The 24,785-nt window shown below is 45.1% G+C and overlaps 1 long non-coding RNA gene across 1 annotated transcript in view; it reads right to left on the bottom strand.

Moving 5' to 3' along the window:
- Positions 1-24,785, bottom strand: part of LOC146344535 (uncharacterized) — a 53,721-nt gene that overhangs the window by 27,755 nt on the left and 1,181 nt on the right. The window contains exons 2-4 of the long non-coding RNA XR_014792239.1: positions 21,757-21,895; positions 5,984-6,148; positions 4,699-4,842 (exon numbers count right to left, since the gene is read on the bottom strand). This is a non-coding gene — a long non-coding RNA (uncharacterized LOC146344535). The remainder of the gene's footprint in view (positions 1-4,698; positions 4,843-5,983; positions 6,149-21,756; positions 21,896-24,785) is intronic.

The raw sequence follows: 24,785 nt of genomic DNA, 5'->3' as shown, positions 1-24,785 counted from the left end.
GGACAGTAACCCTAGGGGAAACATTTCACAGAGCAGGAACCTGAGGCAGAGGGTATGACTTGCAGGAAGATGTGGTTAAGCTGTTTTTCTGTATCCAAATCTACAGTCCTGACTACAGTAGATGTCCATACTTCAGCGAGAGAGAACATGAAATATTTATATGATCAGGATTAAGTGATATTTGTCTTGTGTATCTGATGGGACTGACATTTCAGCTTTGGCTAGAAAGGTAGATTTTGTTGACTTCCTATGGCCTTTCTTTTCACATAACATTTTCGTGGCTTACCCTGAACGTTTCATGTATATCCTGAATAATTTTTCCTCCGTCACCTTTCAATGTTTGTTATGATTGGCGGGATGCCTTTTTGGCTCACTAAGTAGTATACAGATCTATGACTTTTTCTACACTCACTCATGAACCATATATATGCTGTCTTGTTTCAAGAAAGGCATGTTTGCTTATAACTGACCCATCCTATTAAGTATTTTAATATGCAGACCATTCAGTGGTTTCCAGTGAGTGCCCTTAACTTTTGTTCAGTATTTTAATATTTTGGCTTCATGTGAAGGATTTTCATTTTTAGGGGCTCAGCATGAAAGCTTGCTAGGGGCTCTTGCACCACACTCTTTTCATACTCTGGGATGCAATCTGACAGAGATTCATCTCCTACTCACACAGTTTGCCGGCAGGATCCCTAGGAAAAGGCGGCTAGTGAGTGAAAATAAACATCTTATCACAGCATTTTATGTATTGTATTGTATTGTGAGAAGAGGGAACAGGAGTATCAATTCCCCCAAAAGCAGACAGCATGACTCCTTAAGCTCCTTCCCAAAATTAGCTGCAAAACCTGGACTTCTGTCATATTTCCTAGATGCATTCCAAATTGTTTCTCCCCAGCCCCATACAAACGAATAGCGTGGCCAGTAGTTAGTAGCCACCAGATATTAAAGACCACCAGTGCTCATTTATGCAAACAACCTCAACCTTAGACAAAGAATAGAGAGAGGTTGGCTCATAATTTGAGAATGGCTAAGGGTTCTTCTAGATGAGGTTTTGGGGTCAGTGAGCACATTTCGAATTTTTAGGGTGTCATAGGCACTCTCACGAAGTGGCTGCCATGGGGGCTTGTCAATTCATAAAATGGCTGCCATGGAGGTTAGTTATGAGGCTGAAACTGTGACCTCATCAGAGAAGTCGGAGAGGGAGAAAAGGGGGTGCGCTGGTGGGCAGGGAGGGGAGAGGTGAGGCTGGGATACACAGTATCCTGTGGTCTTTCCAATCCCCGCCCACCAAAAGGTAAGTCATCTAGATGGGCTCAAGGGCCTGTCCAGCTGCTTTTTGTATTTTAAGTGGAGGTGAAATTGTCTCTGTCCTCTTCTCCCCCTGCCTGGCTCTTGCTGGCAGAGCAGAGGATAGGTGGAGGGCTCCGAACTTGGAGCTCATCTGATTGTGCCCTAACTGACTTAGAACTGAACAAAGCAGGACTTAATTTGGGTAAGCCTGCATAGGAGCAGGCTACAGACATTGCAGTGCTATTAAAAATGATGGTTTATCTCCAGCCTGTGTGCAACAAACTGACATTCCAGATCGGTAGAAATTTCTCATCCCTGTGGCATTCTATTTATATATTAGGGGGGGGAAAAGAAACCAAACCAAACCTGCCCTGTGAGAAGTTGAGGTCTGCAGCCTTCAGCCTTCTCACGTATTCTAGGAGTACCATTATATCCCTGAAATATATCCCACATTCTATTGTGTTGCTTTCATCAGAAAATGGATTCTGAACTTAAATGAAGATGTGGGGAAAGCTCATTTTCTCTAGTGACCTTTCTTCCTTCGAAGTCACTGGGGATTTAAAAGGAACTACACCAGCAAGGTAATATTTCATTGAAGAGCACAGTAACCAGTAGCAACTACAGTTTTAGCAGCAGACTCTTAAACATCTCATTTGAACTGAACCTAGGCTACTGGAAGCTGTGTGTTGTAAAAAAGTTAACATATATTCCTTAAAAGACAGATATGGCTGTGAGCTTCGGACTTCCTTCTCTCTTTATGCCATCAGCTTCTGCTTCTATGTGCCTTATCTATAGTCTCATACCCTGTGCTAGTTTGGAACCAACTACTTTCTGACGAACTTCTCCTGCAGATAAATGCCAACCAGTTGGGAAAGTAAGAATCAGCTGACTTAAAGCAATACTTTACTATTGTACTTTACGCTCATGTTTCTCTCTTCTGTGAACGGGCCTTTTCACTGCTGTCCATTCGATGTTGTCATTTGTGTTAATGCCAAGGATCAAATTCCTACATGTTCTGTGGTTTGAACCAGAGATACAGGAAATGTGCACTTTTAAAACAGAAGCGTCCACACATCTGCAACCCTGAGGAAGATTAAGGTATTATCCTTTCATGTAAATGGACTAGGCAGCATTATGAAAAGGCACAGAGTCTGAAGGGTTATTGGGGTTTCCTCCAGAAACCCCCAAGCTAAATTATATCTTACAACGACAATACCATCCTTATCTGCCAAACATAAAAAAGACTGGCAGAAAAATATATATGCTATTCTGATGAATAAACTTGCTGAATTGGAATTAGACCAAATGTAAACATCCTTGCTACACTTAAATTACCAGTGCTATAAATTTGAAAACAAGAACTCCAGGCAAGAGGCAGAGCTCTCAGAAATAAAATTACTAGAAACACCATTATCAGCGTTAAAATGGATCAAGAACCCTCCAGGTGCAGCCTGCTGAGATAAAAAAAGGCACTCAAGCCGCCTTACCATTTTTCTTGGTAGAAAGGTGGGGTACAGGTTACCTGAAGGATCATCTCCTCCCATATACACCTGCCTGGATCTGTCTTCAACTGTCCTTCTCCAGGAACCACTATCAAGGGAAGTGAGGTGGGTGGCTATTAAGAAGAGGGCCTTTTCTGTTTTGGCACCCCAGCTGTGGAATGAGCTTCCCAGAGAGGCTCGCCTGGTGCCTACACTGTGCTCTTATCAGCGCCAGGTAAAGACCTTTTTATTTTCCCAGGCATTTTAGCTTTTCAGTTTTGTTTTAAATCTGGTACTGCATTTTACATTTTTGCACTGCTGCTAGCTTCTATTTGGTTGTTATTTTTATTTTATTCTTTAGTTTAAAACTTTTTATATTGTATTTTATTGTGTTGTATTTTATGGTTTTAATTGCTGTGAGCTGCCCAGAGAGCTTTGGCTATTGGGCAGCATAGAAATGTAATGAATGAATGAATGTATGCTGAAGAATAAAATGGAGTTTGCTTTTTACCTCAGACAAGAAGATGGCATTCCCAAGTTACTCACCATGTTTGAAAATGTACAGTCAGGGCCAGAAATATTGGAGCAAGGATAACTGTTTTGGCAGTTGGCCTCTGTACACCACCACATTGAAGTTGAAAGGAAACACACCCAGATGGGAGCCAAGTCAGGACTTCCAGCTGTAATTCAAGGGGTTTGACAAAAGTGGGGCACTAACCAGTCAGGAAGTACAGCCAGTGGCATACACCCACCCCCATCGTTGGTGGCTCATAAGTAATGGAACGAATGGCTGACAAGCAGCTGCATGGCCAGGTGTGGCCTGTTCCCTGGGTACCCCAAGACCAATCAAACAGATAAAAGGCCTGGAGGTGGTTCTGAGTGTTACATTTGCATTTGGTAGCTTTTCACTGGAACTCCCAACATGGGGTCCAAAAAGGTGTCCATGCGAGTGAAGGAGGCCATCGTTAGGCTGAGGAAACAAAATAAACCCATCAGAGAGATAGCAAAAACAGTGGGAGCAGCCAATGCAACAGTTTGGAACATCCTGAAAAAGAAGGAATTAACTGGCCAGCTCAGCAACAGCAAAAGGCCTGGAACACCACAGAAGACAACTAAAATGGATGACCGCAGAATTCTGCTCATGGTGAAGAGGAACCCTTTCACAACATCTAGCCAGGTCAAGACAAGAATGCTCTTGCGGAGGTATGCATGTCATTGTCAACATCTACAGTCAAGAGACGGCTTTATGAATGTAAATACAGAGGCTTCACAACAAGGTGCAAACCACTGGTAACACCCAATAACAGACAGGCCAGATTAGCCTTCGCCAGCAAACACCTCAGAAAGCCTGCCCAGTTCTGGAATAAGATTCTTTGGACTGATGAAACCAAGATTAACTTGTACCAGAATGATGGGAAGAGAAAAGTATGGAGAAGGAAAGGAACAGCTCATGATCCAAAACATACCTCATCATCTGTTAAACATGGTGGAGGCAGTGTTATGGCATGGGCATGTATGGCTGCCAATGGAGCCGGGTTACTGGTGTTTATTGATGACCTGACTGCTGATAAAATGAATCAGCAGGATGAATTCTGAAGTGTATAAGCCTATACTTTCTGCTCAGATTCAGCCGAATGCTGCCAAACTGATAGGACGCCACTTCATATTGCAGATGGGTAATGACCCAAAACATACAGCAAAAGCTACCCAAGAGTTTCTCGAGGCAAAGAAGTGGGATGTTCTTCAATGGCCAAGTCAGTCACCTGATCTCACCCCAAGAGAGCATGCTTTTCACTTCCTGAAGACAAGACTGAAGGCAGAAAGACCCACAAACAAGCAGCAGCTGAAGGCAGCCGCAGTAAAGGCCTGGCAAAGCATCTCGAGGGAGGAAACTCAACATTAGGGATGTACGAAAGTCACTTACCTGGTCTCGCAGCTTGCTTCGCAGTGGGGGGGAGGCGCTTCGCTGCTCCCCCCGAAGTTCAGGCCGGGAGGGGGGGGGAGGCTTCCTGCCTCGCCCGGCCGAAATTCAGGCCGGGGAGAAGCGCCCCGTCTCCCCGGCCGCGAACTTAAAAAAAAAACAAAAACAAAACACGCCCCTGTGATAGGCTACGTAATGATTAACGTAGCCTATCATGGCTAGATCTGCAAAGTCAGCCGTGATAGGCTACGTTAATCGTCACGTAGCCTATCACGGGTGACTTTGGAAAAAAAAAAGCGCGTACGCAAATGGCGGCCCCCATAGGGAGCCGCCATTCGCGTTCCTTATTTGGTCCCTGTAGTCTATGTAAAGATTTACGTAGACTACAGCGAAAATAAGGGCAACGCTATTTGCCGCCCCCGCCCCTGACAAAGACCTGCGAACCGCTGCCGGGACCCGCCGCCGGGAGGGACATTCGTGAAAGGTAAGTCCCATCCCGGGGGGGGGGGCCGGGGGGCGGAGAATTTCTCCCCGAACAACCTTCGGAGGACTGAATGCGCTGGCACTCGGCCCCCCGAAGTTTCGGGGAGAAATTCTCCCCCATCCCTACATTTCTAGCCCTGACTGTTTGTGTCAGTCAAACAAACAAGACCAGAGGCTGACTGATCAAGCCTGTGGCACTGCTGCAGCTTTAAAATCTGTATGGAGCCGACCTTGAAATAGTCACTGCTGATACGCAGTGTATGTCAGACTGGAGCAATCCCCCCACCAAAACAATTTCTGCCCAGATAAGAGAACCCACAATGAAGATTTGTCATAGTTGGCACCTTTCTCCAGTTAAACTACATTGCACAAATAATTCACTCACACTCGTCTGCTGGAGGGGTGCGCAGTGCATGGCCCTCTCACCCATATGTCACTGTATTGCTTAGTTGTAGTGTGTAATGGGGCTGGCTTCAGATCTTCTGTAACCAGACAGACCCTTGCCTACCACCAGACCAAGGGAAGAGAATGGTAAGAAACACGCACCCAGCCGCCAAGGATTGGGCTCGTTACCCTCTCGTAATGTAGTGGGCATTAATCAGTTGTGAGAAATTGCTCTCTATCTCCCAGGGCAGGGAGGACACAGTGGGGACATGTTGAGGGACGGTGCCAGAAGAAGAGAATGGAGGAATTGCACTGGCTGCCAGTTTGCTACCAGCTAGGTTTAAGGTTTTGTTATTAGTGTACAAAGCCTTAAACAACTTGGGACCAGGATGTTTGAGAGTACATCTTCTCTCTTACCAACCTGCCTGGTCACTGAGGTCATCAGATGAGGCACTCCTGGTGGTTCCACTCGGGCTCCAGGTCTGTTTAGAGTCAGAGTAGAGCCTTTCGTGTAGTGGCTCCCGCCCTGTGGAATTTCCTGTCAGTTGAAGTCAAGCAGGGGTCAATGTTGCTCCGTTTTCAGCATCTGCTAAAGACATTTTTGTTTAAACAAGCCTTCCCTGAGTAAAAGACCAGCCACCATTTTATTGTTATAATTTGATTTAAAATATTTTTATCCTTTTATATTTTGATATTTTCCCCATTGTTTACCCCTTGGGAATCTTTTTTTAGGTGTAGAGTGATTTAGACATGTTATAAATAAATATCTAAAAACAAAAATATATCAAGTGAAGTTTAGCTCTGGTACCAATATTAATTTCTTCCCTTTCTCCGTAGGTTCTGAAGACATGGGCATTTAGTACCCGGTTCATTGTAAATCAGCATTGGTACCAATAGAGGGCACTCCTGTACTAAAACATGAATAGTCAAACCGTGAATGGTTAACATCACTAAATCGGAAGAATATTTTTGCTTAAACCAAAATGATTTTGAACTTTTCGGGTTCTTAAACAGAAGGATCCGAAGAGCAAGGGATAGGCTTAGTGGTTTCTTATACTGCCTGCCTTTTTTCAGACATCAGTGTGTGAATATAGGCAACCATTTATCAGGTGGTAACTTACCGCAGTGTGCTCATCATAACCACATGGGAAGCTAGTCATCTATATTGTTTTGCCAAGTAGTGAGGAGAGTACCTCATCTCAAGGGAATGTAAGGGAGCGTGGCAAAAATTCTCCTCACTACTTGGCAACACTACCAAGTGGTTACATTCATCTTGTGGTAGGTTAGTCCTTGGGAAATGATTCTTTGTATTTACTGGTGACATCACACATTCCATACAGAAAAGATTCCATTGAATTGCAGCCACCACGGTTCCCCCTTTGACGGTTTTGCTTCAGTGCTTATCAGCTGCTAAAGGAATAACGAACTCAAATCTTGAACTCTAAATTCTAAATTGGATTGTCTCATTTCTGAATCCCAGTGTCTAATTATTGTTTTCTCATACGAATAAATTAAAACACTTTAGTCTCCCTATCATTTGCTGAGATTTAAGATTTTTCTGAAGGACTATAGCAAGCAAGTACTGCCTTTCTGTCGATATTACAGGGTTTGTTAATTTGCATTTGTGTGTGTGTGTGTGATAAAAATAAAGTACAGGCCAAATGTAACATTTCAGATGCTCTTTTAATTGTCACTCACTGGGACCCAGAGTTCTTCACAAATTAGGATCTTGTGTCAAAGAAACTGGTGGCAGTTGTCCTATAGATCTCTCCCAGGAGATGTGCTTTCTCAGCTTTTTGGCAAAGCATCGATCACCCCTTGTGCTAGGACGTATTGCCGAAGCCAATTGCAGATAGAAAGACTACGTGATCTCTGAAACAGCCATACCCCTTCTACTGTAAAATGGCCCTACCCTTCCATGAAGAAAATGGATCATGCAGAATCCTGAACATCAAAGCTAACAAAACCACAATACTCAGTACAACTGAGCCTACCCCTGAAAGTATTCTGTGGAAGGGCAGGGTAAATGTTTTAAAATTAATAAATAACTTTTGGTGCACATCCCCATGCATCTTGTGAGGCACATCCAAGTCCAGCTGCAAACCCTCTCTGAGGCTTGGAGCATGCATGACAGAATGCTCCTCCATTCAGAGAATTCCCTGCATATGGAGAATTAGCACATCAGAGGGAAGGGTCTGAACCTCCCCCATCTGGCAGTGTGGGGGTAAGTCCAGGTTTGTGACTGGGTGCAAAACTACATGTTATGTTAAAGGTGTGATCTCACTGAATGTATCTTTAAAAATAAAACAAAACAGCAGATGGGGGAGGGGGAGGGCTCAATTGGGATCATGGGGGGAGATAGCCCTCTCCCCCTTGCCACAATTCTGATGACCCCTCTGGAAGCTGTTTGCCATGGGAGGGAAGCCTGCTATTGTTGCCAGTAGCAGCTTCCTTCTTGTGGAGAAATAGCATCTTTGGAGGGAGGTTTGTCAGGACCATGGCATGGTGGGGGAGAGGGTTACGTCTTCCCTCCCTGCACCCTGCAATCCTGATCCTCATGCGGGTGAGCTGTGGCTGGTACTTTAAAACCACATCGGATAAGTTACATGCAATCAGATACATTAAATGCATGGACATAGCCTATGGGTGATGCCAGGTCCAGGTTTTTCAGGGCCCCTGGGCAAGACACCTTCAATGTCCCCCCCCCCCCCGGCCAGTGAGTTGACTTTCTCCTCACTGCTGTCACCAGCTGCTGTTGCTCCTCATCCTCTTTCCCATCACTGATACCACTTCCTTGCTTGATAGGCAAAGAGCCAGTGAGCAGGTAGGCCGTGGCATCTACTGCTCCTCCTTCTCGCCCCCACTGTTGTCTGGGCCAGAGTGAGAGGCAAGCAGGTTGCTGACCAAGCAGTTTGCAATGGTGAAGAGGAGGAACAACTCCAGGAGGCTCTTATCAGTGGGTTCCTGCTGGGGTGTGGGCCCTTGGCAGGTGCCTGTTCAAGCCTACCCTTGATGCCAGCCCAGCTTATGGTGAGGGATTATGGGAGTTGTAGGCCAAAACTTCTGGAGGGCCACAAGTTGCCTACCCCTGATTTAACATGTGTAGTTCGGCCCTGGGAGTACACTTGACAAAAAGCTGTGGCCAATGCTACCTCTCTGATGACTGTTTCTGATGTAAACTAATTTGCAAGCACATTTGTCTTATCCTCACATTGCACTGTTAGATGTATGCTTTAAAAATCTGAAGTGCCCTGTACACGGAAAATGCAATGTGTGAAAAGGCTGGAAGAACTCACCTGAATTTGCTTCACAGGTAGCGCTGAAAGACAGACAGTTATGATGTTGAGGCATGCTCAACCACCCTTCTCTAACCTGGTTCCCCCCAGATGTGTTGGACTACAACTCCCATCATGCCCAGCCAGCATGGCTATTAGAAGTACGGGAGTTGTAGTCCAACACATGTGTGGGAGACCAGGTTGGGGAAAGCTGTGCTAAACTTACCTGCTAACTTTTATCTTCGTGTCTCAAAAACAGGACTTAAAAAACAGGAACCCTAACCTTCAGTCTTCCATTTTTCCTTGTTAGCAAACTGGAAAGTGCTGCCAGCTACCCACGGGGGTGGGTGGGGGTGTTGTGCGTGTGTTTTTGGCACTTGGCTGTCTGAACACATTCATAAAGCAATTTTTAAATTGGGGAAATCAGATGATAATGGAAAGTTCAAAAGAGCACAGCAACTGCTGAGGAAGGATGTTTCTAGGAAAGTATAAATAATGACACTGAGGGAAAAACAAACAAAACAGAAAGGGAGAACAAGAACTGGGCAAAATGTTCTTAGCGAAACTTAACTCCCCACCCCAACATACAGTTCATTGTTCTTTTAAGAAATATATATTTTCAATGACAAATACACCAAATTTAAATTTTGCTGTTGACAGAGGGTAGAACTTCAATGTTTTTACAGCTAATTTCTTTGCATAAATTTATTGCTAAAAGGAGAGGCTGAGAGCATTTCTTTCGAAAGGCTGCATGTGCTGCATCACATTCTCCTTAACAAAGCTCTGCAAATAGCTGCAGCTCTTTTTCTAATGGCCCTAGTTCATGGCTATCATCTTGCAAGGAACCATTGTAGGGATGCCAACAATCTGGTATTTGATCCCTCCAGCCAGTAAAACCACATTCCAGAAGGTCACGTGTTGGAGCTTGAAAACCAGTGAACTTTAGAGCCAGCCCAGCAAACATTTTGTTTCTTATCGATCTCTCCCATGCTCTGCCCCAGTCCAACCATCAACCAGTCACATTCTTTGCACATATTCTGCCAGGCTCTGCCGTCATGTGTCAGTAAGATGGCTACTTGTGAATGGCCAAAAAAGAGGAAATGCATCACCAAAAAAGAAGACAAAAGAGGGCAGTGATTCGCATAACATTTGCATATGCTAAAAGTACAGATGCAAATTCAGAAATAATTATTATAATTAAAATAGAAATACAGTTAATCTCAAGTGTGGAAGATTGTGACTGGGTGACCTGTGTACCTCGCTCACCCAGGTGCCAACTGCTGATGGGCAACAGTTCTTATGGTTCTTTATCTTTAAACTGGAATTGGGCAGGGCAGGCCTCAAACAGAGGGCAGTCCTCTGTAAAAGAGGACACCTGGCCACCCTACATCCCAGCCCTGCTCAGGAGGCTGGCAGTTTTGAAATCGATCCCAGCTGGATGACAAATAACAGAATGAAAAGCCCAGGCAAGTTCCCATAATGACAGGAATGGCAAAAGGTGACTATGATGAAAATGTGGTACAAATTCCGTAGGCTGTGGCTGCTTCCACACCAGCAGTTTAGTCCAGAATTACCATCCTTTCTTCACTCACTTTTTATGGATCATCCAGACAGTATGGTCATCAAACCATTGTACTTTACTTCCCTGTCATTATGGGAACTTACATAGGCTTTTCTTCTATTCCTTCTGAAACCTTTATTATTCTGTCTCTTTATACAGAAAAGGAAAAACTGCACAACGCCAGCTGGCGGAGATGATGTAGCATTATGGTTCTGTCCCTTCCTCCATTACATGTGGGGCATTTCTACACAAGGCTTTTATCCTGCACCTATTGTGGCTTCTGCTTCCAGATTCTTTGCAGGAATAAGATCGGCTCCTTCACATGTGCTTTTTTCTGGGGTTTTTCTTTCTCTGCCTTTCTATATGTTTGATTATACAGCCACTAGGTGGTGCTGTGGTATAGCGGAATTGCACAGTTACTGGAGAACTCTATAACTCAGTTTAGAGAAAATACCAGACTTTCCTCATTAAGAGGAAAAAACAACAGCACTCATGATAATGGGTGGAAAGCATGGGAGAAGCCCTGGAGGATGACGGTGTCATGTAAAGGACCTGCGAACTACTATGAGTGAGGAATCATGAGCGCACAATAAAAGCCTCATATAGAAAGGCTCTTACAGCTTCCCCCCGCCCCATTGTGCTGAATGTAAATACTGTAATCAATTTATTTTCTTTATTTCCTTAATGCTCTGAGAGGAATGGGGGCTTCATGTTGCACTGAGCCAGAGGGGTTTGCAAAACAGGGAGCAGTGTTTTACAGAGCAATCTGAGGCTCCATGCAAGTGGCCCACTCCTTCTCTGACTTGTGTGGAGCAAAGAGGTGTGGGGAGGGTGGGATTAGCCCTTCCTGCACCCCCTTCTCAGATGATCTGTCACAAGGTGAACACACACACGCAGTTTCCCCCCTTCACCATATGGGTGAGCATTGCTCAATATTAATAGAGATAAAGCTGGATATTAATTTTATTTCTTTGTTTATTTCATTTATTAAACACCTCTTAAATAAATTTCTCTAGTCGTTGTACAATTTGCAAATTAAATGCAGAGTGGACCACCATTTAATTCATCTTACAGCTAAGAGTGGAACAGTTATGCCTTAGCAACAGTGGAGGCTGGTGGCTCCATGCCGGTGGAGTGGTAAATCTGCTTTGGGTTCAGTCAGAACTCTAAAGGAGCTATCGAAGGTGCCAAATTATATTTTAAAACTCTTAAGCACCGATGTTGCTTAATGTTTGGTGTTCTCCAAGCATAAAAGAACTGAAAAACAAGACAACTTTCACCCACCAATTTATTTCTTTCTGGGCCTCAATGAACTGAGTTTTGTCCTAATTTCTGTTTCTTTCTTTCTTTCTTTCTTTCTTTCTTTCTTTCTTTCTTTCTTTCCCCCTTCCTCCTGTGTGTACTAATGACCAGGGCGGTGTATGCTATCCTTGTGTGAGGGAATATGGCCCCTCAAGTAAGATTCAGAGCTATATTTCCTGAGACACCTTCCTTTCAGCACCTTGGATAGCTCCTTTAGAGTTCCGACTGGTTCAGACTGAAATCTGGAGCAGATTCACTGCCCCACTGAGATCACAGCCACCAGCCTCCACTGCTTAGCAATGCTACGGCTAGGGATGTACGAATCATTTACCTGTTCCAGTCAGGGCATCCGCTGGGGGGGGGGGAGGCGCTCCGTCCCTCCCCCCGGAATCCCTAACTGGGGGGGAGGCAAACCGGTCCTCCCCTGCCCCGGAATCCTGCCTGGCCGGCTCTGCTCTGGGGCGGCTCCGCGGAGCAGCCGGCCAGGTCCGTCCACAGCCGAACTTCCGGCTGCGGATGGGCTGCTGTGGATGCAAATGGCGGCCGCTGTAGCGGCCGCCATTTGCGTCCCTCCAGTCTGCCGTGATAGACTGCATAAGAATTTTCGTAGCCTATCATGGCTACCCCCCAAAAAAAATGGCGTACGCAAATGGTGGTGGCTACAGCAGCCGCCATTTGCGTTCCCTATTTTTCGCCGTTCTAGCCTACATAAATACTTACGTAGGCAATTACGGCGAAAAAAAGGGAACCGCAAATAGCGTAGTGGGTGCTACTTGCGGTTCCTTTTTTTTCACCGTAATTGCCTACGTAAATATTTACATAGGCTAGAATGGCGAAAAATAGGGAATGCAAATGGCAGCATACCTAAACATGCATAGGATTGTGCCATAAGTACAGTAATATGGTGCCAGAACAAACTATATTTCTTTAATTCATGTAATTTTGGGTTATTGTTTATATATTTGAACTTTGACTGTACAGGTGTTCTTTGGAGGCCAAATTGTCTACCCTGCAACTCATTATTTCCCCCAGATATACACAGCTGGGTGAATGAACTGAACACCAAGGTAGTTCATAAGAGGGTGATGTTTAATAAGCTGAGGAAACAGATTCTCTTAGAACAAATTTTGTCCCTCTTTCAAGAATGGCTTTCTGTGGAACAGACAGAGGAATAAACTGTCTGGAATAAGCCCTGGAATAAGCCCAGTCTCTCCACAAACAGATGATTGGTGCTATGGAAGACAATTTAATGGGGGCTCCTGGACTGGGATTTTCAACCCAGGGAAATATACACTGAGCACCCATGTATGTACACATTTCATCTTGCAGGATAGGAGTGAATGCTTTGCAGTTGAGTCCATTAACACATTCCACGGCGAGTCCAATGGTGAATAATCAAGAGAGAGAAATCAAGTGATATGTATGCATAAGTGAACCAACACTTGCAATACCAAGTGTGAAGACAGTGTGTGTGATGAAATACATGTCCACATGCTTAGGCATTGAGGGGAATAAAGGGTTAAGACAAAGCTTTGTAGAAAAAGTTGATATCTGAGGAGGGATTTGAAGGTAGAATGAGAAAGAGAGAGATTGCTGCCTGAATGTCCTGCAAGGAAGCTCCATGCATAAAGGAAGAATGGACAGAGTCATTTAAGAGAGCAAGAGACTTCTTGGTAGTGGAGGTGGTAAAAGTTGGAGTAATACAGGCCAGTGATAGGCAAATCAGTACAGAATAATTAGGGGATGTGGTGACTATGGAGAGTTTTGAAGAGCAGGAAGGATAAGGAGTTTGTGTAGCTGTGGAAGGGCATCAAAAGCCAGTGCTGCGATTTGAAGGAGGGGGATTTTATAGTTGGAATAACAATGAGAAATTACTTTCCCTTACACAGCTACTATAGTAAGTCTTTCTCTGAAGCTTTGTATAAACTCACTTATTTTTCTGCAGCACAAAATGTTTAGATACAGATTCAATAAATATCTGATGTCAAGATGATGACGATGATGATTTAATCAATTTAGGGTGCAATCCTATGCATGTTTAGAAAGAAAAAATGTCCTACAACTCCCAGCATTCCCCAGCCATCATGGCTGGTTGAGGCATGCTGGGAGTTGTAGGACTTTTTTTCTGTCTAAACATGCATAGGATTGTGCCCTTACACACTGCTTATTATAATGTAACTATTTCCAGAATGTGTGCATTTATTTATTTTCTAAAACTAGAGTAATAATTTTTTTCCTTTCCATGTCCCAAAGGGCTTTTCTACACAGGGCATTTATTATGCATTCATCATTCCTTACTCATGGTTGTTTATGGGTTCTTTAGATAGCATCGTGACCCTCCAGTTTTGCTTCTTTGTCTAACCAGCACTTTTGGAAGTTTTTTTTTTAAGCAGTGAAAATGTGGCACGTAATTGTGAAAGCATGATTTCCTGTTTTGTATTTGCGCTATCCCACTGTACCACAGTGCCACCTAGAGGTTATGTAGCAGAAAAACAGGAAAGGAAACATTCCTTGTGTAGTGCTGAGATCTCAGTTCTGCGACGAAACCGAAAGTAGATACAGCTTTACAGCCTCATGTAAAAAAGCTCAACATTAACTCCAGTGTACCTTCCAGTTTGTAAGTAGTTTCAAGGTTATTCCTGTCCCTTCACAGTTGCAAATATAGGCTGGATAGCAAGGCTAACTGAACATGAGAATACATTCCTACTTGTTTAAGTGGCATCAGATCAAGAGCCCTGCCATATTCCTATGTAATTATCTTAATATTGTAACTGAACAGTTGACAAAGACTATGATAAACCAATGCTAATTAGAGTAATTAGGTTATATTTAAATGACCCACATTCAAAGCCCTCTAAATAGCTGTAGTAATCTGAGCAATTAGCTTGAGTCAGTAAATAGCCTGATTCCTTAACATCAGTTGTTGTTGTTTTAATTTTTGAGAGAAGTTCTCATTGGAAGCAGAGTGATCCATATTCTGGGTCATTTAGAGGTATGGAAGGTATTATCTGGTTGACTAGGGAAATCAAATGAATTACAACATATTGTAGGGGCAGGAGTGCAGAACCTCAGCCCCAGGGGTAAAAATCTGGGCCACCTGGGGTCCCAATCCAGCCCTCCAGGTTCCCAAGATGGCCATGCCTCCTTTCCCTCAATCACCAATCATTTGGTGGTTTCCTTGCTGTTGTGGAGTCCCCCCCCCCATTCTAAAAGGTTGAACTGCCTCTCCTAAGGCTTAGTGACTAGCAGTAAGAGCTTGAAGCTACAACATGCTGGAATTTTTGGCCCCGCCTGTTTTGTCTTCAGCTAAACCCACCACTGGAATGTGGCCCCCAAGAGCTTGTCTGAAATGGAATTCAGCCTGAGGGCTCAAAGAGGCTCAACACTCTAGGAATGTACGAAACCCACTTACCTTTTCGCAGAATCTTTCGCGGTGGGGGGGATGGGGGGAGGCACTCCGTCCCTCCCCCCGGAATCCTCGACAGAGGGGGAGGCGATCCGGTCCTCCCTCCCAGAATCCTCGACGGCCAGCTCTATTCCATGGCCAGGCCACGGAGCAGCCAGCCAGGGCCATCTGCAGCCGGATTTCTGGCCATGGACGGGCTGCTGCGGCCGCCATAGTGGCCACCATTTGCGTCCAGCCAGGCAGCCGTGATAGGCTACGTAAGAATTTACGTAGCCTATCACTGCTACCCCCCTCAAAAAAACCCCAGCATATGCAAATGGCAGTGGCTACGGTGGCTGCCATTTGCGTTCCCTATTTTTCGCAGATTTATCTTACGCAAATATTTACATAAGATAAAACGGCGAAAAAAAAGGAGAATGCAAATAGTGTAGTGGGCGCTATTTGCATTCCTTTATTTTTCACCGTTCTAGCCTACGTAAATATTTACGTAAGATAAATTGGGAAAAATAGGGAACGCAAATGGCGGCCGACTTAGCCGCTGCCATTTGCATACGCTGGGGTTTTTTTTTGGGGGTAGCCATGATAGGCTAGGTAAATTCTTATGTAGCCTATCATGGCTGCAAGGATGACAATGGCGGCGGCAGCAGCCCGGCCGTAGCCGGCCAGAAGACCAGCCGCTGGAGCTGCCGCCAGAGAAGCCGCCGCCGCTGCCCCTGGAGCTGCCACCGCCACATCCACCGCATCCGCCCCAGGTAAGTGTCGTCCCAGGGGGATTCCGCAGGGGGCGGGGGGGGCAGGAGGCCATTCCGCCACGGATTCCGGGGGGCTGGATTCCTCACTGGAATCCGTGGCGGAATTCTCTGCCATCCCTACAACACTCCCTGTTGCAGAGACAAATGGCAATGAAGAGGAAACGGTACTAGGGAAGCTAAATTAGCGTATGAACCCAAGTGGTCATGTGTTCAAAAAAGAAAAGAAAAGGCCCCACTGGAATAAAGAGCCATGGTAGCTTAACAGATACATTCAGTTACTATAATTACAGATATTAATTAATGTTGCATAATGATGAACTGGGATTTGCCAAGATTTGGTGGTGAGGTGAGTGGGCGGAGTTATAAAGATTCAAGGTGGAAATTCAGGTTGCAATGTAGAACAGGCAAGCTGGTAATCAAGGAAGGGAATCCACAAGAATAGACACAACCATTTGGAATAATGATAGGAAGCACAGCGAACGACAACAGATCAAAACAGAAGCAATAGAACCGGTTACATATCTAACGTGCATCATACCATTGTAAACAGGTTGGGCACATTATCAAACTCCTAGGAAAGTATAAAACAAATTGGAGATCCCTGCTCCTTCTCCTCAGGCCTGAAGCAGATCTTGAAGAGGGAGTTGCTGGTGCCAGAGGGAAGTAGGGCATAGCAGTGTATATGTGATGATGATGATGATTAAATTAGAACCCAGCATACTCAAACCAGCCCTGCCCTCCAGTAGAGCAGTTGGGGGCTTTGTCAGTGCTCACCCTTCCCCCCCTTGAAAGTGTGCGGTACAGGAAGATGGTGGTTGTGGTTGGGCAAAGCAGGCTTTTCTTTTTCTTTTTTTTGCCAAGGACCTAATTGGCTGGGGGATGCTTTGGTTTTTTCACCTTGTTGTTGTTCAGTCGTTCAGTCGTGTCCGACTCTTCGTGACCCCATGGACCATAGCATGCCAGGCCTTCCTGTCCTGCGCTCTCTCCCGGAGCGTGCTCAAGTTCATATTCATTGCATCCGTGATGCTATCTAGCCATCTCATCCTCTGCCGTCCCCTTCTCCTTTTGCCTTCAGTCTTTCCCAGCATCAGGGTCTTTTCTAGGGAGTTTCCTCTTCGCATTAGGTGGCCAAAATATTGGAGCTTCAGCTTCAGTTTCTGTCGTTCCAATGAGCACTCAGGGTTGATTTCCTTTAGGATGGACTGATTTGACCTCCTTGCAGTCCAGGGCACTCGTAAGAGTCTTCTCCAGCACCACAGTTCGAAAGCATCAATTCTTCGGCGCTCAGCCTTCCTTATAGTCCAGCTCTCACAGCCATACATTACTACTGGGAAAACCATAGCTTTGATTAGACGGACCTTTGTCGGCAAGGTGATGTCTCTGCTTCTTAATATGCTGTCTAGGTTGGCTATAGCTTTCCTCCCAAGGAGCAAGCGTCTTTTAATTTCATGGCTACAGTCACCGTCTGCGGTGATCTTGGAGCCCAAGAAAGTAAAATCTGCCACTGCTTCCATTTCTTCCCCTTCTATATGCCAGGAAGTGATGGGGCCAGATGCCATGATCTTAGTTTTTTTAATGTTGAGTTTCAAACCAGCTTTTGCACTCTCCTCTTTCACCCTCAACAAGAGGCTCTTGAGATCCTCTTCGCTTTCTGCCATTAGGGTGGTATCGTCTGCATATCGGAGGTTGTTGATAATTCTCCCAGCAATCTTAATTCCGACCTCTGATTCATCCAACCCGGCATTTCTCATGATGTACTCTGCATATAAGTTAAATAAGCAGGGTGACAATATGCAGCCTTGTCGTACTCCTTTCCCAATTTTGAACCAATCGGTTGTTCCATGTCTGGTTCTTACTGTTGCTTCTTGACCCTCGTACAGGTTTCTCAGGAGACAGGTAAGGTGGTCTGGTACTCCCATCACTTTAAGAATTTGCCACAGTTTGTTGTGATCCACACAATCAAAGGCTTTAGCGTAGTCAATGAAGCAGAAATAGACGTTTTTCTGGAATTCTCTTGCTTTCTCCATGATGCAGCGAATGTTGGCGATTTGATCTCTAGTTCCTCTGCCTCTTCTAAACCCAGCTTGTACTTCCGGTAGTTCTCGGTTCGCATACTGCTGAAGCCTAGCTTGTAGGATTTTTAGCATCACCTTGCTGGCATGTGAAATGAGTGCAATTGTGCGGTAGTTTGAACACTCTTTGGCGTTGCCCTTCTTTGGAATTGGAATGTAAACTGACCTTTTCCAGTCTTGTGGCCACTGTTGAGTGTTCCAGATTTGTTGGCATATTGAATGCAGCACTTTAACAGCATCATCTTTTAGGATTTTAAATAGCTCGGCTGGAATACTGTCATCTCCGCTAGCTTTGTTGTTACTAATGCTTCCTAAGGCCCACTTGACTTCACTCTCGAGGATGTCCGGCTCAAGTTCAGTGACCGCACTATCATGGCTATCAGGGACATTCAGATCTTTCCTGTATAGTTCTTCTGTGTATTCTTGCCACCTCTTCTTAATCTCATCTGCTTCTGTTAGGTCCCTGCCTTCTTTGTCCTTTATCATGCCCGTCTTTGCACAAAACGTTCCCTTGAGATCTCCAATTTTCTTGAAGAGATCTCTAGTCTTTCCCATTCTGTTGTTTTCCTCGATTTCTTTGCATTGTTCATTTAAGAAGGCCTTCTTGTCTCTCCTTGCTATTCTCTGGAACTCTGCATTCAGTTGGGTATATCTTCCCCTTTCTCCCTTGCTTTTCGCTTCCCTTCTTTCGTGAGCTACTTGTAAAGCCTCATCAGACAGCCACTTTGCTTTCTTGCATTTCTTTTTCTTTGGGATGGATTTAGTTGCTGCCGCCTGAACAATGTTACGGACCTCCGTCCATAGTTCCTCAGGCACTCTGTCTATCAGGTCTAATCCCTTAAATCTATTCCTCACCTCCACTGTATATTCATCAGGGATATGATTTAGGTCATACCTGAACTGTTTAGTGGTTTTCCCGACATTCTTCAATTTAAGCCGAAATTTTGCAAGAAGCAGCTCATGATCTGAGCCACAGTCAGCTCCAGGTCTTGTTTTTACTGACTGTATGGAGCTTCTCCATCTTTGGCTGCAAAGGACATAATCAATCTGATTTCGATATTGACCATCTGGTGATGTCCATGTGTAGAGTCGCCTCTTGTGCTGTTGGAAAAGAGTGTTTGCTATGATCAGCATGTTCTCTTGGCAAAACTCTATTAGCTTTTGTCCTGCTTCATTTTGTACACCAAGGCCATGCCTGCCTGTTATCCCGGTGATTTCTTGACTTCCTACTTTAGCATTCCAATCCCCTATGATGAAGAGGACATCTTTTTTGGGTGTTAGTTCTAGAAGGTGTTGTAGGTCTTCATAGAACCGATCAACCTCAGCTTCTTCGGCCTCAGTGGTTGGGGCATAGACTTGAATTACTGTGATGTTGAATGGTTTGCCTTGGATTCATACTGAGATCATTCTATCATTTTTAAGATTGTACCCCAGTACTGCTTTTCCCACCCTTTTGTTGACTATGAGTGCTACTCCATTTCTTCTAAGGGATTCTTGCCCACAATAGTAGATATGATGGTCACCTGAATTAAATTCGCCCATGCCTGTCCATTTTAGTTTGCTGATTCCGAAGATGTCGATGTTCAATCTTGCCATCTCATGTTTGACCACCTCCAGCTTACCTTGATTCATTGATCTGACATTCCAGGTTCCTAAACAATATTGTTCTTTACAGCATCAGATTTTCTTTTCACCACCAGACACATCCACAGCTGAGTGTCCTTTCGGGTTTGGCCCAACCGCTTCACTCTTTCTGGCGCTACTTGGAAATACCCTCTGCTCTTCCCCAGTAGCATATTGGACACCTTCCGACCTGAGGGGCTCATCTTCCGGCGTCATCTCTTTTAGCCTTGTGATACGTTCCATGGGGTTTTCTTGGCAAGAATACTGGAGTGGGTTGCCATTCCCTTCTCCAGTGGACCACATTTTGTCAGAACTCTCTGCCATGACCTGTCCATCTTGGGTGGCCCTGCACGGCATAGCTTATGGCTTCACTGAGTTATGCAAGCCCCTTCGCCACAACAAGGCAGTGATCCATGAAGGGGGTTTTTCACCTACCCTGTACTGTTTCACTGATGGCAAGAAGCATGGGTCTGGTGCCATTAAATAAGATAAGGTTTGGTCCCAACTTTGTAGGGGTGGTATGTGAAGAACATGTATGGCAGTGTCTTAAATCTGGGGTCTGGTCTAGCCAGGACCCACACACTAAACAGATTTGAGGATGCCAATATGACTCAAGTCCACTTGTGTGAATGATGATTTATTGACAGAAAATGGACGCAGAGAATAAACAAAGAAAGCTTACACACACCCTTAACTTTCAGTTCAGTCACCCTGGTTTCCAGAGAAGTGATGGGCACCGTCCCACAGGGCTGGTTATCTGAGCAGGTGGCACGCCTTCCCTCTCTCAGACGAGAACAGGTAGCAGGCCAGTCTGCTCAGGATTTTATAGGGTTGGCCTCATAATTTAGTTCTGACTGTCAGAAAACACACGCACACACTTCCCTTCACCCAGAAGGAGAAAGGGGGCCTTTCCCTCTTGGCAGCAAAATAAGTTTCTCACAGCATAGGAAGAGCATCCTTATCAATTAGAAGGTGCAAACCATACAGCTACTCTGCAAAGCAACTACTGTGCACTGTTTTAGCTTCTGTTAGTAACAAAAAGCATGGCCTTCACTGCTTGTGAATACAGCTACAAGAATCAACCCTAAAATCATAAGAATTGCCAACTGCTCTAGCAAATCAATACACTTAGGTCTTTAAACACTGCATATGACTCTGGGTAAATTCACACCTGATTTCTCATCATTCTTCCAAAACCAATCCAATACAGGCAGTCAAAGACCACCCAGAGACACTAAGAAAGTGGAATTTCTGGGACTTGCCACCAAGGCTGTGGGATTTGGGTTGAGGAAAGGAACCCTTTTGGGGCCAGAAAGGGTCACAAGCTCAGGAACTTGGGGGTTGTCACCAAGAAGGCACCCCTCAATACCAGAAGGTATGGTCAAGGGAACAAAGACAGGTAGTGTAGTGTCAACTCCAAGTTAGGTTCACCCTCAATAAGCAGCAAGAGGAGAAGGTGAGCTTTCTTTGCCTCTTATAGCAGCCCCCACCTCTCCATTTCTTCACTCTGCTCATCCACTGCCAGGAAACAGAGAACTTTCCTTCAGAGCACACCTGTTCTGATTACCCTCAGCTGTGGATGTCAGTGACACAGGTGCAACACCCAGGTACATCAGAAGCCACTCCTTCTGAGCTCCCTCCCACACAGCCTTAAATAAACACAAACCCTAAATAGATGGTGGGTGGTCAAGCTAAAATATTAAATCAGCCCCAACACACATGCCATTACAACAAATGCTTTCCTGAGAGACAGGAAGGTGTGGCATTACAAACTGTCCATTAGAATATCTTGATTAAAAACAACAACACACTGAGAGCCAGTGTGGTGTAGTGGCTAGACTACTGGACTGGGAGTTGGGAGATCTGGGTTCTAGTCCCCACTCGGCCATGGAAGCTCACTGGGTGACTTTGGGCCAGTCACAGACTATCAGCCCAACCAACCTCACAGGGTTGTTGTTGTGAGGATAAAATGGAGAGGAGGAGGATTATATACGCTGCCTTGGGTTCCTTAAGGAGGAAAAAAGATGGGATATAAATGTAATAAATAAATAAAATAAACCAACAACAATAACAACCTCCCTTTAGTTCATGGGCAGAAACCATAGATTTCCTAGGCTGAAAGGAAAGATAATGTGGTGGGCACAGATAAAAATTAATTAATGATGACCTTTCCAGAGTAAATTCACTATGTGTCCACACTTGCCTTGAAATGTAGTATTGATGATCAGATATTGGATTTCAGAGTAAAGCCCTCCATGCTGGTATGAATGTAATTTTTCTTTCTTAACAGCACTCCCTTATGGCAAGTCAACAAAAGAGTAGCTGAAGATTGTACTTCATATCTGAATAAAAAGAGTGAAGGATCAAGCTACTTGCATGTGCCTTTTGCATGCAACACTAGAAAGAGAAAAACAGAATATGTACAACAAATTATCTTTTATAGCTTAACGGGGGCATAAATAATGTAAGGATGAGATGTTCTTCCAACCTGTTCTTCTTTGCTTTCAACATTTTTTTGCTCCTTCAGATGATTATGTCTTAAAGTATTCATGAATTTAGAGTATGATATGGTATAAATCTTCATACTTTGGCAGTTTAACGCTTACAATTTCAATTTTCCTCGGTTACAGTAAAGTATCCAAGAAGTATAATTTAAAGGAGTTACTGCTTACAGACAAGCATGGCTTAATCATGAAGGCAGCCACCAATGCAATGGAAGAGTGTTGGCTCGATTTTTCAGGGCCCCTGGGCAAGACACCCTCAATGGGGCCCCTATCTTAGTGAGCTGACCTTCTCACTCCCACTGTCATCAGCTGCTTATCCTCTTTCCCATCATTGATACCACTTCCTTGCTTGACAGGCAGAGAGCCAGGGAGCAGGTAGGCAGTGGCATCTGCTGCTCACCACCACCACTGTCTGGGCCAGAGCGAGAGGCAGGTGAACAAACAGGTTGTAATTAGGGATGGAGGAACCACCCCGCATGCAGCTCGCCGTACTGCCAGCACTTTATTGCCCCTGTTTGGTTCCATGTTGCTGGGTGGTCCACGGGCACCTGAAGAGCGGGCGTGAGTGCCTGACTCCCCAGCGAGCTGCCATTTTGTGTAGAAATGGTGGGTCATTGTTTTCCATAAAATACATCTTATGCAAATGGTGACTGTAAAGCAGCCATGTACGCAAGATTACAGGCATGAATGGTCCACAGATGGGAGTCTGGGAAGCTGGGCAGGAGGGAGGGAGTCCATTGAACTCCACCCCCTCACCCCCCTCTCAGACTCCCGCAACATCCCCAGTTGCAGTGGTGAAGAGGAGGAGCAACTCTAGGGGGCTCCTGTTAATCAGCCCCTGCTGGGGTGTGGGCCCTCAGCAGGTGCTCGACCATGCCTACCCTTGACGCCAGCCCTGCAATGGAAATACATAAGAAGATCTCTGCAGAACTGCACAGATGGCTAAATGAATAACTATTCCACATGCCAGCCATTCCACACAAGACTGGTAAGCTTCCTTAAGGAGAGGCTTCATTCTGCCTCTTGGCAGCATTTCCCAAAGAACCTTTAAAATACATTAAGTTGCCAATTCGGCACATATTTTAAATAAATATACTACTCTGCTGCAGTTTGGTGGCAGTGTAAAAGGAGGTTAAAAGAGTGGAAGACGTTTGTTTGCTCTTGGCTGGGAGAAGCACCTGCTTTCCCTGTGAGCCATGAAAATGTATGTGTGCCTCAGAATGCTTCCTACAGCTGCAGTAGAGCAGGTTTATAGCAATCTCAGAGCACTCTGCAGTGCAAGGGTTTAGCTGACTTAGCTTTTCCGAGAGAATGCATGGAGCTCAGAATCTCCCAGCATAACAAATCTGCTTATGTTTGAGATCAGGGCTAGGGTCAAGGGTAGGCATTGTTGGGCACCTGTTGAGGGCCCACACTCCAGCAGGGGCCCACTGACAAATGCCCCCTGGAGATGCTCCTCTTCTTCACCACTGTAACCTGCTTGATCACAAACAACAGTGGTGCTGAGCAGGAGATGCCACTGCTGACATGCTCACTGCCTGGCAAGCAAGCGGTAGCAATGATGAGAAAGAGGATGAGGGGCAGTAGCAATCGGTGAGATGGTAGATTCACTTAGGGAGGGAGCCCACTGAGGGTGTCTTGCCCAAGGGCCCTCAAAAATCTGGAGCTGGCACTGATTTAGATGACTTTCAAATTGGTAGTGGGACAGACACCTGATCGAAGATTTGATTGTTTTCAGTTTTCCTGAGAGTTTGCAGTTATAAAAGCTTAGGGGTGGTGACCAGACCCAGAAATACATAACATTCTGTTAACCAGGGCCACAAACTTTATTAACTTTACAATAAAAGATCTGCAATTCATAATGCTGTGCAGGCATTGCTAGGATGGGAGAAGCTCACCTACAGGGCTTGTGTTTCTCTCTGTTTCCTGACAGTGAGTGACCATAAACCAATCTACATGAGCCATTGAATGCAGAGGGAGAGCATTTTGAGGACCTTTGTGACACATGTCATCATCGCCAGTGCTCAGCCAACCAGCAGCTTCCCTCTTGAAAAGTCACATTTTTGGAAAGTCCTTTTACCCTGTATATTTTTTTACTTAAAGCAGTTCCCAGGCGGTTCAGCTGCAGTGCGCCCTGTCCCTCTGCATTAAATCCTGGGCATGCCTCTATGATGTGGCTGTGATCCAGCAGTGACATGGTCAAGGGGTGGGGCCACCCTTTCCCCCCTTTCCATTCACTCTTTTGCCTGTCAAAGTAACTAGCCTGCCTTTTCAGTTCATAAATGCGCTCCAGCACTGTTTCTGCCATTCACAATAGCACAGTTGTTGCTTCCCCCCATTCACTGGGAGTAACTAGCCTGCCTTTTCAGTTCATAAATGCGCTCCAGCACTGTTTCTGCCATTCACAATAGCACAGTTGTTGCTTCCCCCCATTCACTGGGAGTAACTAGCCTGCTTTTTCAATTCATAAATGCAGGACAGCACTGTTTCTGCCATTCACAATTGCGCAGTTGTTGCTTCCTCCCCTGCCCCATTCACTCTTTTGCCACTGGGAGTATCTTGCCTGCCTTTTCAACTCATAAATTGCTTTGTTGTGTTTAGGGCTGTGACCTGGTCAAGGGGTGGGACCAGTAGGGCACTTTTGGACACAGGCTTCTTCCCATTTAGCAGTACTTCCCATCCACAAGCATTCACAGTAAGTATCTGTTTTTCCCATTAAAAAAATTGC

This window comes from Heloderma suspectum, chromosome 5 (genome assembly GCF_057233095.1).
Source record: "Heloderma suspectum isolate Gila_16-S chromosome 5, 16-S_ref, whole genome shotgun sequence".
Classification (NCBI taxonomy): domain Eukaryota; kingdom Metazoa; phylum Chordata; class Lepidosauria; order Squamata; family Helodermatidae; genus Heloderma; species Heloderma suspectum.
Note: the sequence above shows the minus strand (reverse complement) of the source record. Positions and strands in the feature narration are given on the sequence as shown.